The sequence below is a fragment of the Callionymus lyra genome, chromosome 4, assembly GCF_982586985.1.
Source record: "Callionymus lyra chromosome 4, fCalLyr1.hap1.1, whole genome shotgun sequence".
Classification (NCBI taxonomy): Eukaryota; Metazoa; Chordata; class Actinopteri; order Syngnathiformes; family Callionymidae; genus Callionymus; species Callionymus lyra.
In genome coordinates, this window is record NC_141821.1 from 1,030,001 (window position 1) to 1,047,500 (window position 17,500).

Sequence of the window (17,500 nt, forward strand, 5' to 3'; positions counted from 1 at the left end):
TATTAATTCCCGCTCCGGCCCTCGCGGCCATGCCATTTAAAGCACATTAACGGCTTTCAAATTGGACGAGATGAAGTCGTCTTCAGCGCCGGCGTGATCGGACCGGCTGGAGAGCCGGAGAAGGATCGGGATGAAGAAGGAACGCCGAGTCCACGAGTGCGCCTCGGTCAGTCGCAGGAATGCGGCGAGAGAGGGAGGCGAGCGGGAGAAAATAAATGGCTTTAATGCTACACTTCCTGCGCTGATGGGAAGTGATCCAACAGGGTAGCGCTGAGGTCACGCATTCCACACATGCAGATTCTGCTCGTCTTTCATCGGCGCCGACGAACGCCTTCCGAACGGGTCGGTCTCTCGGCGCCTGTGAGTCGTCACGACACGAGGAGTCTGGGAGGAGGACGCTCGTCCATCACTTTCATCTGACCTCCTTGAATAATAGTTTCAACTTTATCTTTTCACTTCACCAGGTGCTTTGCTCCGGAGACACTTATAGTCCGAACATACGGTGAATAGAGTTTAAGATCAAACGTCTCTAGACTCTTGAGAAGATCATGTCTGACGAGTTCAGGCTTCAGTTTTGTTCTCAACATACTTTATAAAGTGTACGTTTGTGTGTCACTGAGCATCTTTTACAAGAAGATTGAAATACAACCTTCTTGATCATCATCACTGTTTTTAATTGTAAGGTTTACATTCCGACCCCCAGATGTTTTGAAGGATTCGGAACAGTAGGGGTTAAAGGTGAACGTTCCTCACGTCCATATATGGTGCTGCAGAAACCAAAACACCAGCCTTAAGGAAACTTGAGGAATGACAGACGTGGAATGTTGAGGATCAGAAATGGTTGATTCATCAAACGTTGATCAAGACGATGAGAAGGATGTTCAGACGGTGAAGCACATGTTTGAACGTCTAGTTCTGGGGTCGAACGAGTGAACTCAAGGTCGAGGTCAACTCAGGTTATCAATTGTTATTAAGATAATGATCATCAACAGTTGAGTTTCATGTCTTTGTGTCTAAATGTGTGATACACTCACAGTTGTTGTGTAGTTATTGTGCGGTGCAGGTGCACGAGAGCGTGCACGAGAGCGTGCACGTGCACACGCTCACGGTAGAGAAGGCAGCGCTGGTGTGAGATCAAAGATGGAGCTCAGAAGGAGTTCCAGAGACTTCCAGCTCCCTGATGGCTCTGCCAACAGCATCCACAGACATCTCTCTCCTCACTTTCATTCTTCACTCTCCACACATAAAGCCTCTGAGGATTCGACTGCAGAGTCACGTACACAACGCTTCACTCCAGCACTTGAAACAACGGCTGTGCATGAGAGTCACTCGTAGTAAGTGAGGAAACACTCTCACCACAGCAGCCATCTTTGTTGAGTTGCAGGGTCGACAACTATGCTATTGTCTTATAATTACATAGACCGGACCATAGACCGGACAATAGACCAGACTGTAGACCTGAACATAGACAGGACAACAGACCTGAACATAGACCTGAACATAGACCTGAACATAGACCAGACTATAGACCTGAACATAGACCTGAACATAGACCAGACTATAGACCTTATCACAACCTGAACATAGACCAGACTATAGACCTTATCACAACCTGAACATAGACCTGAACATAGACCTGAACATAGACCAGACTATAGACCTTATCACAACCTGAACATAGACCTGAACATAGACCTGAACATAGACCTGAACATAGACCAGACTATAGACCTTTTCACAACCTGAACATAGACCTGAACATAGACCTGAACATAGACCGGAACCATAGACCTGAACAAAGAACTGAACATAGACCTGAACAAAGAACTGAACATAGACCTGAACATAGACCAGACTGTAGACCTGAACATAGACAGGACCATAGACCTGAACATAGACCTGAACATAGACCAGACTATAGACGGGACCATAGGCCGGACCATAGGCCGGACCACAGACCTGTGCAGGACAGGGGTCCCACACACCTCTGCTAATAAAAATGCCAAAAACCTTGAAAACAATCGTTCTCTGATCATCTTAACGATCATTGACATTATAAAAGTTCACAGTGAGGTGAGAAGTCTCTCCTGAAGCAGAATCAAGAGTCAACACTGATCCTAGTTCATGTTTCGATCCCACACTGGACTTTAGTTTCTATCAAAACCTTCAAAAATCTTCAAATAAACACAGCCTGTAGTATTTAACCACTCGACTCCCTTCATCTCCATAAAACCTCTTCCCACAAACTTAAAAGAGCAGAGCCCACAAATGACCCCCTGATACCCCCCTGACATCAGGAATGAAGAAGTGGAGCCTCAGGCACGAGGAGAACATCTGGGTGTGTTTACGTCGTTCAGCTGTTTGTCTCTTCAAACAAATAAGTGCTGCTGCTTAGCAAACATGTTCACTCATTCACCGTCTCACATACTTTTGTGGAGGAGGAGGAGGAGGAGGAGGAGGAGGAGGAGGAGGAGGAGGAGGAGGAGGAGGAGGAGAGGAGGAGGAGGAGGAGGAGGAGGAGAGGAGGAGGAGGAGGAGGAGGAGGAGGAGAGGAGGAGGAGGAGAGGAGGAGGAGGAGGAGAGGAGGAGGAGGAGGAGGAGGAGGAGGAGGAGGAGGAGGAGGAGGAGGAGAGGAGGAGAGGAGGAGGAGAGGAGGAGGAGGAGGAGGAGGAGGAGAGGAGGAGGAGGAGGAGAGGAGGAGAGGAGGAGGAGGAGGAGAGGAGGAGGAGGAGGAGGAGGAGGAGGAGGAGGAGGAGGAGGAGGAGGAGGAGGAGGAGAGGAGGAGGAGGAGGAGAGGAGGAGAGGAGGAGGAGGAGGAGGAGGAGAGGAGGAGAGGAGGAGGAGGAGGAGGAGGAGGAGGAGGAGAGGAGGAGGAGGAGGAGAGGAAACAGGAGGAGGAGGAGGAGAAGAGGAGGAGAAGAGGAGGAGGAGAGGAGGAGAGGAGGAGGAGAGGAAACAGGAGGAGGAGGAGAAGAGGAGGAGGAGAGGAGGAGGAGAGGAGGAGGAGATGAAACAGGAGGAGGAGGAGAAGAGGAGGAGGAGAGGAAACAGGAGGAGGAGGAGTAAGAAGCGGAGGAGGAGGAGAGGAAAGAGGAGGAGGGGAGGAAGAGGAGGAGCAGGAGGAGGAGGAGGAGAAAGAGCAGGAGGAAGAACAGCAGGAGGAGGAGGAGGAAGAAGAAGAGGAGGAGGAGGAAGAGCAGGAGGAAGAAGAAGAGGAGGAAGATGAGCAGAAGGAAGAAGAAGAGGAGGAGGAGGAGGAGGAGGAGGAGGAGGAGGAGGAGAGGAAAGAGGAGGAGGAGAGGAGGAGGAGAGGAGGAGGAGAGGAAACAGGAGGAGGAGGAGAAGAGGAGGAGGAGAGGAAACAGGAGGAGGAGAAAAGGAGGAGAGGAAACAGGAGGAGGAGGAAGAAGCAGAGGAGGAGGAGGAGGAGGAGAGGAAAGAGGAGGAGGGGAGGAAGAGGAGGAGGAGGAGGAGGAGGAGAAAGAGCAGGAGGAAGAACAGCAGGAGGAGGAGGAGGAAGAAGAAGAGGAGGAGGAGGAAGAGCAGGAGGAAGAAGAAGAGGAGGAAGATGAGCAGAAGGAAGAAGAAGAGGAGGAGGAGGAGGAGAGGAAAGAGGAGGAGGGGAGAAGGAGGAAGAAGAAGAGGAGGAGGATGAGCAGGAGGAAGAGGAGGAGGAGGAGGAGGAGCAAGAGCAGGAGGAAGAAGAAGAGGAGGAGGAAAAAGAACAGGAAGAGGAGGAGGAGGAGCAGGAGGAGGAGGAGGAGCAGGAGGAGGAGGAGGAGGACGAGGAGAAGGAGGAGGAGGTCTTAATTGGAGCGTTTGACGGGAGCCTGGGGTTCATTGGGAATCATGGCGAGCAGCTGCTCCAGTGGAAGTTGAGGATAATAAGTTCTCCACAGTTGTGATGGATCAGATCAGAGCGTTCCTCCTCACATCTCCTGAACCGGCTCCTCTGACAAGCGCCGACACCGGGCCGACACGATCTGGCACCTTCTCACCGAAGCACTCGCGGGGAGATCACTACACTTCACACACCAGCGACTTCATTCAGCTTAATCACTCACACACACAATCGCTCGCACCTCCAGGACACACACTCCAGTTGATCAGCGGCGCTGGTCGATGTATGTAGATCTGCTCAACAATGTGTGTACTAATGGCTTATTACCGCACGTTAGCTGGTTTGCATTGATCCTGATGCCAGAGGGAGGCGAGAAACTGGAGCAGTTACGAGGCGAGCGCGACTATAATCACATCCCGGCTTGTTTCAATAAAGGCAACATTAACATAAACCATCGCAAACACACTAAAACCTTCATCCTCGCTCGGTGCGTGCGAGGATATTGGAAGAGAAACCTACACGGATTGGTGAGTAATCTGGTCCATATGGGACGGGTCAGTGCAAGTTTTTGTGCTGCGGAAAGTTCCGGAGATTCCCAGGCAGAGAGAAATCATATTCAACATATATATACTGTATATATATATATATATATCTTTATATCCTGTGAGATTATCTTCTATTCAGAACCAGCTAAAGATGGAAATCTACGCTTCAGAGTAACTTTCTTAAATCCAAGTGAGTGTCGTGGCTCTCGAGTGACCTGACGGTAGTGACGACACTTTCAATCCAGACGGTCTACGGGTCTACGGGTCTACCTGACCCCTGACCCCTGACCCCTGACCCCTGAGATCACAGCAGTGAAGGTCTGTGGTTCAAGCCTTCAGTCTGTGCGGACAATAAAAACCATTGTTCTGGAGAACTTGTTTGTACGACAGAAATACATACAATAAAAACAAAACAAAAAAAACGTATCAAGGTGTGTGTTGTGTGTGTTGTGTTTGTTGTGACTCACTGAACAACACACACAACACACACCTGGATCAGTGGTTACAGCTGACTTAAGAACGCACACAGATGTGGGAGGTGGTAAAGATTAAAGAATCGTATGTACTTTAAGATCTTTCCCAGTATTAACAGTTGCTTCTAGTAACATTTAAAAAGGTGCGACAGCAGACGTGCACAACAAACGAAAGAAGATTCAAAAAAGGGGTTCACGCGGGGGGACCCCGGGTAGAGTCGTAGCAGTAATGGGAGGAGACAGGGACTTAAAGGTGCCACACAAAAACCAGGCTTTATAAATAATTCCAAAAGCTAACAAGATCCTCTCGTAGAAGGTCCAGCGTGAACACCAGCACCAGGTCCTTCACACCCGGACCCTGAAGACTCGGACCTCAGGTCCTTCACACCCGGACCCTGAAGACTCGGACCTCGCCCGTGCTTGCAGACGCCAAACTAAAAGCGAGTTCTGAAAGGTCCGTTTTCACGAAGTGTAAATGCGAGGATGGCACCGGAGACCTGTCTTGTAAATCTCTTTGTGAAAGCAGCTTTGGGGGGTAGACAGCAGCTTACACACTGAGCCCCGAGGTAGAGCTGCAGACTCTCCCCTAACCCCCTACCGTCCTCTCCCACACACCCAGCATTTTCACTTTTCATCCACCCCACATTTCCTTGCTCTCACTTTCCCCTCCCGCCCTCCATGTTCTGCGGGCTCGGAGCAGAGGTCTTTAGCCCTCCAGGCTCCTCTCGCGGTGACTAATGTCCTGCCTTCGCTCAGACAATGAGTTTGAGACCGGACCGGGGAAAGTGTTGAGGAGGGAAAAAGACTCCAGCACCTTTTGACAAATGGATCCCCTCGCAGTCCCGCGCCCACTGAGGGAGGCTTTACAATGTCGCGCCGCACGCTCCCCGTCCTCCGAGGGACGGCTGCAGCCCCTCAAAGCCGCATCTGGGGGAACATAATGAATTCTTCGGGAAGTCCGACCTGGCGTTCTTCATGAATAAGATATATTTTCAAAGCACGTCCACCGCTCTTAATAAAAACACCAGTCTGGCAGGAATAGCCGAAGCCGTTTTACGGCCCCGTGTACACGTTAATGTTTCTGTTTGCCTGGATATTTTCAGGGGCCCGCTTGGTTCCGGGGCTGTCAGGGCGAGGGCCGGTGTTCACCCGGAGAAGGTAAAGAAGCCATGATGACAAAGTGTGGTTAAAGACATCTGAAGTTCTTTCTCTCAAACTCTTGGATGCTCCACATGTACCCCCCCCCCCCCCCCCCCCCACACACACACAATCCTAAAAGGAACTGGGCTTTGTCTGCGCAGCAAAGAGAGGCGAACCCCACCACCCCGACACTCCAGCCCACCTCCCCTCCTCGCTCCTCGCTCCCTGTGGAGTATTGTTAAAACACAAGCCTCCTCTCGCCGAGGCCCTCACTTCTAAAACGCCGTGAAAAATCCCATCCAAGGGTTTGAGCAGAAGTTTGCTCGGATTCAGGATCTTCTCTTTAGTTCCCCGTCATGAGGTCTCACCAGATGGTCTGAGATCTATAGTGTTCCTCTGAAGACCCTCCTTTAAAACTTGACCCAAGTCTGCAAACGGAAACGAAGGCGCGGAGAAGAAGAAGAAGAGGTTCTTGACGTGTTTGCGGAAGGAATCATGGAGACCCTCCAACAAAAGATCACTCCTTGACCTTCACCCCGGGAGGCAGCAGAACTCGGGGGTGACTCTTGAGAAGACAAAAGCAAGAGAAACATCATGATCGTAACGCTCGACTTCATCGCGTCTTCTGAGCGCAAACATCATAACGCGACATGATTTATGACGACAAAAGTTCTGCTCCAGGAGAGAGGGTCCGACACTGGACCGGGTCAGTGACAGATATCATTGTTCGCAGCGAGCGGTCAATTCATCTGCCCCCCCGATCCACCCCCCCACACAAGAGAGCAGGGGGGGACCCCCTCACGGGTGCCACAACCAGCTCGTGTCAAAGCTGACACAATACCACGTCTGCAATAATAGACCCGAGTGTTTCCAAGCCATGTGTGAAGCTCGTGTCGGCGGTAAACGTTCAGACGACGGCGAGCAAGAGGCTCGACTCCAGGGTCGTTCGTTGTTGCTTCCAATCATTACTGTGTACCTGAGACTCTCTTTCTCCTCGCTCTGAGCTCACCCCTCGTCAGGAGCACAGTTTTTCCAAAAGGCCGAAGCCGTGGAAAACAAACTCTCTCTCTCTGGAAATGTAACACGAGCTTCCCCTTTTTTTTTTCCTCTCCATTTCCTATTTTCTCGACGCGGTCCTGCGAGGAGCAGAGAAGAGAGGATGTTTGACAGCCCAGAACGGAGGCCGAGAGCAGCGTGATGAGGTGGTTTCTAAAGCCCCTGATCCATGGATCCCTGCGTAACACGTCTCTGGAATAACAGCATATCTTTAGTCTCGCACCCGTCCTCCCCTCGTCCCCCCCCTCATCCAAAGACATCACCCGCCATGAAAGGTGCCTTTAGCAGCTCCTTGAAGCGGCGTGCCAGGGTCCCGCTCTGGGACAATGATGGTGGAGGTGGTGGGAGCGGGGGGGCAGGAACACATAGCATATTAAATCTGCTGCCGGAGCGCCGGCGTCCGCGAGGAGAGCCAGAGAACCAGATCTGAGGCATGCCCTGAAGGGATGGCTGGGCCTGGGGATTAGGAGGCCGAGGAGAAGCCTTCGCTCACCCCGAGACCCCTTCCTCGTCTCTCTCGCACGCAAATGCATCCGGACGTGTCGGCGCTCCTCGGGATCGTATCCCGGACCCAACTTTCTTCCCGAGCGCTTCTCGCGGTCCTGACGCCGGCACGACTCTGGTGTTCGCCCCCCTCGCTCCCCGTCTCCATGACTGCCTCCGTCTCACGCCGCTCTGTTCCCCGACGTGTCTCCGGTCGTTAGCTTCAAACGGCGGCGGAGGAAAAACAAATAAGTGGGAAAGAAATAGCGCAGACTCGGCAGATGGAGGAGAAGAACAAACATTATCTTTAGGAGAATCAACTTCCCACACGTTAACTCCGACAAAACACTTGGCAGCTCTTTGAGGGGCGCGAGCGCGAGCATTAGCACAACAAGGCGTCTCATTAGGGCCTCCTTCATTCAGACGTGATAACAGGTATTATTCGGCGGCGTGTAAACGGCCCGAGGACAAAACCTGCTCCTGCGAGAGGAGCAGGCCTTTATATAAAAGAGAGGCCATAGCTCAAAAGCTAATAGCATGTCATCGTCCCGCGCGAACATGACAGCACCTATTCCAGCAGGTCGCGGGGTCAGGCTGGACCGGGCAAGTGTCGCTCTGCATAATTGTATTCAACGGCGAGAGATAAACAGTAGGCGGCGGACGCTGCTATCTGACGGGCTGCAGAGGAGAAGCGTCTGGAGTTGGAAAGTACGAAGATAATGCATCTCGCTGGCGAACGTAAGCGAGCGGCTTGTGCATCTCATTCCAGCAGATTAGCATCTTAAACACCCGAGCATTCATCACCCATGTTGTATCATAATGAGACTGGAGCGTTTGTTTGTCGCGCCGCCGCTGATTGACAGCCGGAGATCAATGGAGGCTTGATTCAAGTGTTAGTCGAACATTATTTACCAATAAACAAACGTTTAAATCATGTTTAACTGTTGGTTAAACATTTTTTTTTACGAATAAACCAACTTTTAAATAATATTTAACTGTTAGTAAAACATTATTTACGAATAAACCGACGTTTGATTCCTTTTTAAGTGTTATTAATTCATGATTTACAAATAAATGCACATTTTATTACCTTTTTAACTTTAAGTAAAACAATATTTACAAATAAACCAACATTTGATTCATTTTGTGACTGTTAGTAATAAATGATTTACAAATAAATGTACATTTTATTACCTTTTTAACTTTAAGTAAAACATTATTTACAAATAAACCAACATTTGATTCATTTTGTAACTGTTATTAATTCATGATTTACAAATAAATGCACATTTTATTACCTTTTTAACTTTAAGTAAAACATTATTTACAAATAAACCAACATTTGATTCATTTTGTAACTGTTAGTAATGAATGATTTACAAATAAATGTACATTTTATTACCTTTTCAACTTTAAGTAAAACATTATTTACAAATAAACCAACATTTGATTCATTTTGTGACTGTTATTAATTCATGATTTACAAATAAATGCACATTTTATTACCTTTTTAACTTTAAGTAAAACATTATTTACAAATAAACCAACATTTGATTCATTTTGTGACTGTTGGTAATAAATGATTTACAAATAAATGTACATTTTATTACCTTTTTAACTTTAAGTAAAACATTATTTACAAATAAACCAACATTTGATTCATTTTGTAACTGTTAGTAATGAATGATTTACAAATAAATGTACATTTTATTACCTTTTTAACTGTTAGTCAAACATTATTTACAAATAAACAAACGTTTAAATCACGTTTAACTGTTAGTTAAACATTATTTTACAAATAAACCAACATTTTATTCATTTTTTAACTGTTATTAATAAATGATTTACAAATAAATGTACATTTTATTACCTTTTTAGCTGTTAGTAAAACATTATTTACAAATAAACCAATGTTTGAGTCCTTTTGTGTTATAAATGAATGACTTTAAAATAAATGTACATTTTATTTTCTGTATTTTATCAACGAATGATTTACAAATAGATGTACATTTTAAATCTATCTTGTGTTAATGATTCAAGAGGTAAATATGCCTTTTATATTCCATCTTTTCCTAACATTCTTGTGATGAACAAGTGATTATTTTATAAAGTCACACGTTGACGAGCAAGACTTTGATTCATCGACGGTGAAAATATTCCAGAAATCCTAAAATATTAACACGTGGTAATTTTCTGTGAGGCTCATTATTTTAATCTCATTAAAGATTAAATTTAATCTCAGCATTTAATTGATGAAAGTCCAGACTGAGCCGCAGAATCGCATCATCGAGCGTTAAATGTTCTCCACGAGGATTCGCCGCGAAGGCCTCGCGACATATTGAGCCGTTTAGACGAATGTAAAGCAGCAGAATTGAAAATGACATTTAATGTGACAAATCCCTTTTTTCACCCGACGAGCGACGCTCCGAGCCAAATCCACGCGAGCGACGAGGAGCGTTTTATCTGCGCAGCAAACATCTGATGCCGTCCTCCAGGACCTCCAGAACCTCCAGAACCCTCCGGAACCCTCCAGAACCAGCTCATAATTTACCAAGTGTCAGAAGAAAAAAGGACTTGGGTTCGGCGTGAGCGCCTCGGACCCTGGACCCGATGAAACCCGAGAGCAGACGCGCAGATAAAATGTGGAACAGCTGGCGAGCACAGGAGGGAAAGTTTCAAACAAATATCTCCACATGTGGCAGCTTCACGTCCGGTACCAGAACCAACACCAACTTCTGGGTTTGTCTTCTCGCTCCAACGGAAACATGTGTTGATCACGTTTGGAGACGAGGCTCGAGGTCTCAGGAGCAGCAGAACCATCAGAACCATCAGAACCATCAGAACCATCAGAACCATCAGAACCAGCAGAACCATCAGAACCATCAGAACCATCAGAACCAGCAGAACCATCAGAACCATCAGAACCATCAGAACCATCAGAACCAGGTCCACACACTGTGATGTTACCGTAGAAACACACGTGTTTGTCCAACATTCTTCACAAATTATTATTTTCTAATGATTTTTAAAAACAGTTTTATTTTCATATATAATAAACTCATGTAAATAATTAAAACATCACTTTCACACTTAAAGGCCTTCGATGGTTGTGATGAGAAAATACATTTAAACTGTGTAACGTTGTGTTTGATTATTATTTAGGTTCGATCATTTATTTATAAGCGTCTGTTACATCTGATCAATAATTAACTGATCGTTACGATCGTTTACTTTCAAATACATGTGTTTGTCAACACCTGCTGATTTAAACATTTACTCACTTAAATAAAGTGTGTGTCACACACACTCACACACACCGACAGACACACACACACACTTCACCCCGCGGGCCCCAAAACTGTGTGTGTACATCGGTGAGTGTGTGGAGCGTGTTGAAAGTGTATGAGTGTGTGTGAGAGTGTGTAAGTGTATGAGAGTGTGTGACTGTGTGTGTAAGTGTGTTTAGAGTGTGGAGTGTGTTCAGAGTATATGAGTGTGTGTGAGAGTGTGTAAGTGTATGAGAGTGTGTGACTGTGTGTGTAAGTGTGTTCAGAGTGTGGAGTGTGTTCAGAGTATATGAGTGTGTGTGAGAGTGTGTAAGTGAGTGAGAGTGTGTGACTGTGTGTAAGTGTGTGAGAGTGTTGAGAGTATATGAGTGTACACAAGTGAGTGTGAGTGTGTGAGTGTGTAGTGTGTGAGAGTGTGTGACTGTGTGTGTAAGTGTGTTCAGAGTGTGGAGTGTGTTCAGAGTATATGAGTGTGTGTGAGAGTGTGTAAGTGAGTGAGAGTGTGTGACTGTGTGTAAGTGTGTGAGAGTGTTGAGAGTATATGAGTGTACACAAGTGAGTGTGAGTGTGTGAGTGTGTAGTGTGTGAGAGTGTGTGTCTGTGTGTGTGGAGTTTGTGAGTGCGGAGTGTGTGTGTGTGTGTGCGGAGTGTGTGTGTGTGTGTGTGTGTGTGTGTGTGTGTGCGTGTGTGTGTGTGTGTGTGTGTGTGCGTGTGTGTGTGTGTGTGCGTGTGTGTGTGTGTGTGTGCGTGAGTTGCATCTACAGTAACACTTCTGATCGTAAACTAGTTGTTGAAGCGACTGGATGAAGTTGTTTGCAGTGATCGTGAGTTGTGTGTTTGTGTGTTCGTGTGTGCGTGGGTGTGTGTAAGTGTGAGTGTGTGTAAGTGTGAGTGTGTGTAAGTGTGTGTGTGTTCGCGTGCAGAGAAGTTTGCAGAGACTTGAGAACTTGAGATAAAGTCAGACTCACATGTTCTTCTTCTCAACGCTTCAAATCGTCCTTTAGCGTCTTTTTCCAAACTTCTGCACCTCTGGACCTCCTCGTCAACTCCACAAAAAGACTTTTCTGCTCCTCCTGCTCCTCCTCCTGCTCCTCCTGCTGCTCCTTCTGCTCCTTCTCTTACTTTTCTCTGCAGCGAGTCTGAGGATCGACCAGAACGTGAGACTTGTTATTAGATTTAGGAGCTTTTTTTTCTTCTCCCGGAGAAGAGAGGAGGAGGTGAAGGACTCCAGCTGCTCCTTCCCCCGCCAGACTCCTCCTCCTCTCCTCCCTCCTCCTCTTCTCTCCTCCCTCCGTTCTCTGTTCCCGATGTTCTGGCGCGAGGATCGTCAAGTTGAACATTTGTTCGTGGATGTGAAGAAACACGACTTCCTGCTGTTGACACGTTTATTTAACACTTCTGCTCATTAAACACACACACAAACATTAAATACACAAACACACAAACATTAAATACACAAACATTAAATACACAAACACACAAACATTAAATACACAAACATTAAATACACAAACATTAAACACACAAACATTAAATACACAAACACACAAACATTAAATACACAAACACACAAACATTAAATACACAAACATTAAATACACAAACATTAAACACACAAACATTAAATACACAAACATTAAATACACAAACATTAAACACACAAACATTAAATACACAAACATTAAACACACAAACATTAAATACACAAACACACAAACATTAAATACACAAACACACAAACATTAAATACACAAACATTAAATACACAAACATTAAACACACAAACATTAAATACACATTTGTTCACCTACTTGAACATTTCTGTGTCGAACTGACGCCATGTTGGTTTGAAGTTGTTGTGCCAGCAGAGCTAGTTAGCATGCTAAGCTAATTAGCTACGATATCAAGCTAACATAATGATGTTTAAGAATAGATATTTTTTTATTTCACTAGTTAAAAGTCATTTCGATTTAACTTAATTTTAATAGTTCAATAGTTATATACATATCACTTTTGTTTCACTAGTTCAATAGTTATATACGTATCACTTTTGTTTCACTAGTTCAATAGTTATATACATATCACTTTTGTTTCACTAATTCAATAGTTATATACATATTACTTTTGTTTCACTAATTCAATAGTTATATACATATCACTTTTGTTTCACTAGTTCAATAGTTATATACATATCACTTTTGTTTCACTAATTCAATAGTTATATACATATCACTTTTGTTTCACTAATTCAATAGTTATATACATATCACTTTTGTTTCACTAATTCAATAGTTATATACATATCACTTTTGTTTCACTAATTCAATAGTTATATACATATCACTTTTGTTTCACTAGTTCAATAGTTATATACATATCACTTTTGTTTCACTAGTTCAATAGTTATATACATATCACTTTTGTTTCACTAATTCAATAGTTATATACATATCACTTTTGTTTCACTAATTCAATAGTTATATACATATCACTTTTGTTTCACTAATTCAATAGTTATATACATATCACTTTTGTTTCACTAATTCAATAGTTATATACATATCACTTTTGTTTCACTAGTTCAATAGTTATATACATATCACTTTTGTTTCACTAGTTCAATAGTTATATACATATCACTTTTGTTTCACTAATTCAATAGTTATATACATATCACTTTTGTTTCACTAGTTCAATAGTTATATACATATCACTTTTGTTTCACTAATTCAATAGTTATATACATATCACTTTTGTTTCACTAATTCAATAGTTATATACATATCACTTTTGTTTCACTAATTCAATAGTTATATACATATCACTTTTGTTTCACTAATTCAATAGTTATATACGTATCACTTTTGTTTCACTAATTCAATAGTTATATACGTATCACTTTTGTTTCACTAATTCAATAGTTATATACGTATCACTTTTGTTTCACTAATTCAATAGTTATATACGTATCACTTTTGTTTCACTAATTCAATAGTTATATACGTATCACTTTTGTTTCACTAATTCAATAGTTATATACATATCACTTTTGTTTCACTAATTCAATAGTTATATACGTATCACTTTTGTTTCACTAATTCAATAGTTATATACGTATCACTTTTGTTTCACTAATTCAATAGTTATATACATATCACTTTTGTTTCACTAATTCAATAGTTATATACATATCACTTTTGTTTCACTAATTCAATAGTTATATACATATCACTTTTGTTTCACTAATTCAATAGTTATATACATATCACTTTTGTTTCACTAATTCAATAGTTATATACATATCACTTTTGTTTCACTAGTTCAATAGTTATATACATATCACTTTTGTTTCACTAATTCAATAGTTATATACATATCACTTTTGTTTCACTAATTCAATAGTTATATACATATCACTTTTGTTTCACTAATTCAATAGTTATATACATATCACTTTTGTTTCACTAATTCAATAGTTATATACATATCACTTTTGTTTCACTAATTCAATAGTTATATACATATCACTTTTGTTTCACTAATTCAATAGTTATATACATATCACTTTTGTTTCACTAGTTCAATAGTTATATACATATCACTTTTGTTTCACTAATTCAATAGTTATATACATATCACTTTTGTTTCACTAATTCAATAGTTATATACATATCACTTTTGTTTCACTAATTTAATAGTTATATACATATCACTTTTGTTTCACTAGTTCAATAGTTATATACATATCACTTTTGTTTCACTAGTTCAATAGTTATATACATATCACTTTTGTTTCACTAGTTCAATAGTTATATACATATCACTTTTGTTTCACTAATTCAATAGTTATATACATATCACTTTTGTTTCACTAGTTCAATAGTTATATACATATCACTTTTGTTTCACTAGTATCAAACATGTAGATTATCTCATTTGCTTCACTTACTTGAACATGTCTGTGTCAAACCGACGCCATCTTGGTTTGATGTTGTGCTAGCAGAGCTAGCTAGCATGCTAAGCTAGTTAGCCCAGGATGAAAGATGTTGACGTCGATGGACTCCTGAGATGTTTTTCTCTGCTGAAGATGATGAAACCATGTCTTCTCAGTCCAGGCGTGTTGTGAGTTGTCGTCTCACACGTGTGCAGATTTGTTTTGAAAAGGTTCGACTTCTTCACAGTTGTGTGAGAAGATTGTGTTGTTGGTTCACGTCAACATCAACTTTTCTTCTTCTCCTGCTCTGGTGTCTTGAAGTTCACATGTTTTCGTTTTTAAACACAACCTGAAGGTCAAGAGATCATTGAGATCATTCTGTTCATGGAGCGTTTATTCATATTTACATCTCATCCACCATTTTGACTCTCCACTCACTTTGGACCCACAAGTAGATGGAACTACTCTTTACACTTCATGGACACAGCAAAGTCCACTACTGGTGTGTGAGTCTGTGTGCGAGTGAGTGTGTGAGTGTGTGTGTGTGTGTGTGTGTGTGTGTGTGTGTGTGTGTGTGTGTGTGTGTGTGTGTGTGTGTGTGTGTGTGTGTGTGTGTGTGTGGGGGTGTGTGTGTGTGTGTGTGTGTGACTCTGTGTGTGAATGATTCTGTGAGTGTTTGTGTGAGTCTGTGTGAGTGTGTGTGTGAGTGAGTCTGTGAGTGTGTGTGAATTTGTGTGTGAGTCTGTGTGTGAGTGTGTGTGTGAGTGTGTGTGAGCCCGTGTGTGAGTCTGCGTGTGAGTGTGTATGTGAGTCTGTGTGTGAGTGAGTGTGTGTTTGTGAGTGTGTGTGTGAGTCTGCGTGTGAGTGTGTGTGAGTTTGAGTGTGTGTGTGAGTCTGTGTGTGAGTGAGTGTGTGTGTGAGTCTGCGTGTGAGTGTGTGTGAGTTTGAGTGTGTGTGTGAGTCTGCGTGTGAGTGTGTGTGAGTTTGAGTGTGTGTGTGAGTCTGTGTGTGAGTGTGCGTGAGTGTGTGTGAGTGTAAGTGAGTCTGTGTGTGAGTCGTGTGAGTCTGTGTGTGAGTGTGTGTGAGTGTGTGTGTGAATCTGTGTGAGTCTGTATGTGAGGTTGTGTGAGTCTGTGTGTGAGTTTGTGTAAGTCTGTGTGTGAGTATGTATGTGAGACTGTATGTGAGTTTGTGTGAGTCTGTGTGTGAGTCTGTGTGTGAGTCTGTGTGTGAGTGTGTGTGAGTCTGTGTAAGTGAGTCTGTGTGTGAGTTTGTGTGAGTCTTTGTGTGAATCTGTGTGAGTCTGTATGTGAGTTTGTGTGAGTCTGTGTGTGAGTTTGTGTAAGTCTGTGTGTAAGTCTGTATGTGAGACTGTATGTGAGTTTGTGTGTGAGTGTGTGTGAGTCTGTATGTGAGTCTGTATGTGAGACTGTATGTGAGTTTGTGTGTGAGTGTGTGTGAGTCTGTATGTGAGTCTGTATGTGAGACTGTATGTGAGTTTGTGTGTGAGTGTGTGTGAGTCTGTATGTGAGTCTGTATGTGAGACTGTATGTGAGTTTGTGTGTGAGTGTGTGTGAGTCTGTGTGTGAGTCTGTATGTGAGTTTGTGTGAGTCTGTGTGTGAGTGTGTGTAGGTTTGTGTGAGTTTGTGTGAGTCTGTATGTGAGTTTGTGTGTGAGTTTGTGTGAGTCTGTGTGTATGTCTGTATGTGAGACTGTATGTGAGTTTGTGTGTGAGTGTGTGTGTGAGTCTGTATGTGAGTTTGTGTAAGTGTGTGTGTGAGTGTGTGTGTGAGTTTGTGTGAGTCTGTATGTGAGTCTGTGTGTGAGTCTGTGTGTGAGTCTGTGTGTGAGTTTGTGTGTGAGTTTGTGTGAGTCTGTATGTGAGTCTGTGTGTGAGTTTGTGTGTGAGTTTGTGTGAGTCTGTGTGTGAGTTTGTGTGAGTCTGTATGTGAGTATGTGTGTGAGTTTGGTTTGTGTGAGTCTGTATCTGAGTCTGTGTGTGAGTTTGTGTGAGTCTGTATGTGAGTCTGTATGTGAGTTTGTGTGTGAGTTTGTGTGTGAGTTTGTGTGAGTCTGTATGTGAGTCTGTCTGTGAGTTTGTGTGTGAGTTTGTGTGAGTCTGTATGTGAGTCTGTGTGTGAGTTTGTGTGAGTCTGTATGTGAGTCTGTGTGTGAGTTTGTGTGAGTCTGTATGTGAGTGTGTGTGTATGAGTGTGTGTGTGAGTCTGTATGTTAGTTTGTGTGAGTGTATAATTGAGTTTGTGTGATTGTGTGTGTGAGTCTGTATGTGAGTCTGTGTGTGAGTCTGTGTGTGAGTTTGTGTGAGTGTGTGTGCGAGTCTGTGTGTGAGTCTGTATGTGAGTTTGTGTGAGTGTGTGTGCGAGTCTGTGTGTGAGTCTGTATGTGAGTTTGTGTGAGTGTGTGTGTGAGTGTGTGTGTGAGTCTGTGTGTGAGTTTGTGTGTGAGTTTGTGTGAGTCTGTATGTGAGTCTGTGTGTGAGTTTGTGTGTGAGTTTGTGTGAGTCTGTGTGTGGGTCTGTGTGTGAGCTTGCGTGAGTCTGTATGTGAGTCTGTATGTGAGTCTGTGTGAGTCTGTATGTGAGTCTGTGTGTGAGTTTGTGTGAGTCTGTATGTGAGTATGTGTGTGAGTCTGTGTGTGAGTCTGTGTGTGAGTCTGTGTGTGAGTTTGTGTGTGTCTGTATGTGAGTCTGTATGTGAGTCTGTGTGAGTCTGTATGTGAG

General features: G+C 43.5%; 1 protein-coding gene across 2 annotated transcripts in view; it reads right to left on the reverse strand.

Moving 5' to 3' along the window:
- gli3 (GLI family zinc finger 3) overlaps positions 1-12,077 on the reverse strand; it is a 159,918-nt gene extending 147,841 nt beyond the window's left edge. For both annotated transcript variants that reach the window (XM_087788425.1, XM_087788424.1), the window contains exon 1: positions 11,794-12,077. The gene's annotated coding sequence lies outside the window, so the exon portion shown is untranslated. The remainder of the gene's footprint in view (positions 1-11,793) is intronic.
- Between the last annotated feature and the right edge of the window lie 5,423 nt (positions 12,078-17,500).